The sequence below is a fragment of the Phalaenopsis equestris genome, unplaced genomic scaffold, assembly GCF_001263595.1.
Source record: "Phalaenopsis equestris unplaced genomic scaffold, ASM126359v1 Scaffold000006, whole genome shotgun sequence".
Taxonomy (NCBI): Eukaryota; Viridiplantae; Streptophyta; class Magnoliopsida; order Asparagales; family Orchidaceae; genus Phalaenopsis; species Phalaenopsis equestris.
This window is the reverse complement of record NW_018164448.1, coordinates 1047062-1050058: the sequence shown is the minus strand read 5'-3', so window position 1 is coordinate 1050058 and position 2997 is coordinate 1047062.

Sequence of the window (2997 nt, the reverse complement as noted above, 5' to 3'; positions counted from 1 at the left end):
CAATATTGGGTGTGATAAAATCTAAGCTAATACATTGAAAAATAGGGGGATGATATGTAGACCAACCCTTTTTTTATTTTTTTTTCAAGGAAAGTTGAGGGCCACACCCATCCAATTTCATTAAATTGAAACTTACAATTGATTACATGTGTAGAAAGAAAAAAGAAGAAAAGGGAATTTAGGGAATGAAAGACTATTAGATCTTACAATTCAATGCAATTCAAAGATATAAAGCTACCCCAAAATAAGCAAGGAAGATTTCAATACATTACACTTAGATCTCATGTGTATCAATAAGGAGTAAATGAAATATTATATTTGCATGGATTCTTTCCTTTTAGTTGAATATTTAGATTAAGAATGTGTATTAATTAAGTTATCTAAAATAAATTATACAGAATATTATGTACCTAAAATAGATTAAACAAACTATTTTTTATTGGAATGAAAGCAAAGGAAAAGACATTCAACCTATTTGCTCAAAATATTCAAAATATCAACCTATTTGCTCAAAATATTGACATGGTATCAGAGCTTGAATCGGTCTGAATCTTTGGTACTTGGTATTCTTTAGCTTTTGTTATCGTTCGCCGGCATCGTCGACTACTTCTAAGGTCCTCGTCGGGAGCGCTCGTTCTTGTCATTGTTTGAGTTCTGCGACATCTTCGTCCGCCTTTGTCAGAGTCCAAAGAAACCCACTGTTCCTCTGCCTATTCAAATCCGCTCTGCTGCGATCCACTCTGCTTCGACCGTGGCAGCTGAGATCTTCTCATCTGCCCCGACAGTCGCTGCGATCTTCCCACCAGCCGAGATCTTCTCATCTGCCCGCGATAGCCGCTGCGATCTTCCTGCAAGTCGAGCTCTTCCCACCTAGCCGAGACCTTGTTCGATCGCGACAGTCGCTGCGATCTTGTTTGAGTTCTGCGACCTTGTTCGATAGCGACAGCCGTGATCTTCCAGCCTTGTTCGATCGCGGCTGCTCCTCTGTCTTGTTTGATTTTTTTTGGATCTCTTGCTTTTTCCTTGGCTTCGAATTCCTCGCCTAATTTAAGGCAGTGCACGATTTTTTTTAGGTTGATTTAGATGAACGATTCAGATTTTTGGATATCTTAGCTTTCTTTGATTTCTGGTTGATTTTGATCAGCGACAATTCTAGTTAGAATGTCTTTTGAAACTTTAGCTATTAGATTTATGGGAAAGAATGCTTCATGGGATTTTTCAGCTTAGAATATTCTTAAAAGGGAAGGAGCTTTGGGGTCATATTGATGGGTCTTCTCCAGCTCGTACTGAGGCAAAAGATCTTGGTCAATGGGAAACAAAGGATGCTCAGATTGTTTCCTAGATTTTGAGATCTATTGAAGCTCATATAATGAACAATTTACGATCCTTTGACACAGTTAAAAAAATGTTAAGACAATGTGGGAATACTTGAAGCGCGTTTATAATCAAGATAATTTCGCGAAACGCTTTCAATTGGACCTTGACATGAGTAATTATAGTCAGGGTAATATTTCAATTGAACAATATTATTCTTGTTTTTCAAATTTATGGAGTGAATATATAAACATTATCTATGTTAAGGTGACAAATGAGAACTTAGCTAGTCTTCAGGCTATTCATGAAGAAAGTCGCCGTGATCAGTTTTTATTGAAGCTCAGGCCTGAATTTGAAACTGCTCGGTCTGGGTTGCTGAACAGAGATCTGGTTCCTTGTTTGGATATCTGTTTTGGTAAATTTCTGCGCGAAGAACAAAGATTGGCGACACAAGCTGTTATTAATACAACAGGTAGATCATCAGAAATAATTAATATGACATATGCTGGTTAGACCAAAGGGAAGGGACCAGTGCAGTGCTACAGTTGCAAGAAATTTGGTCATATAACACGGAATTGTAAAAATAAGAGTTGTAATTATTGCAAGCAAAATGGACATATTATTACAGAGTACTCTAAATGAACTGGGAAATGCAAACCAAAAGCACTTATGCCACGATATCCGACACTCACAATCCTGGCTCGACATCCACAGTTGCTGGCAATAATCACTGGCAATAATCAATCAGTTAGTTGTCACACCAGATATGATTCAACAGATGATTCTCTCTGCCTTTTCTGCTCTCGGCCTTCAAGGAAAAGGTAAAAATATTACTTTCGTTCCTTCTCCTTGGTTTGTTGATTCAGGCACCACAAATCATATGACTGACACAACTGATTTATTGCATAACCAACGTTCGTACACTGGTACTCAACATATTCAGGTTGCTGATGGAAATAATATTCCAATTACGACAGTTGGTGATATTAACTCCTCCTTTAGACATGTCTTGGTTTCTCCTAAATTATCTACTAACTTACTTTATGTTGGTCAAATTGTGGATAATAACTGCGTCGTAGATTTTTCTCGTAATGGTTGTATTGTGCAGGATCAGGTGTCGCGGAAGGTAATAGCGAAGGAGTCTAAAATGGGTAGACTGTTTTCATTATAAGTTATTATTTTTCAAAATACATCATTAACTTCTTCGGTTGTTGAGAATAAGACAAACATCTAGCATAAAAGACTAGGTCACTCAAATGATATAGTGTTGAAATATTTTTTTAAAAGTGGTGTTTTTCATTCTACAGATAAGAGTTTAGTATTTGATTGTTCTGTGTGTAAACTTGAAAAAAGTAAGACATCACATTTTTCTATTTCAGACAGTCGTGTCAATAATGTTTTAACATTATTCATAGTGATGTTTGGGAAATTATACCAGTTACTTCACATACTCAATATAGATATTTTGTGACATTTATTGATGATTATAGTCGATTTACTTGGATCTATTTTTTTCATTCAAAAGCAGAAGTATTTACTGTATTTCAACTTTTTTAGCATATGTTCAAACTCAATTCTCCACTTGCATAAAAATCTTACAGTCTAACAATGACGGTGAATACATGTCTCATGAGTTTCTCTCATGAGTTTCTGTCTCATGAGTTTCAAACATTTCTCCATAAC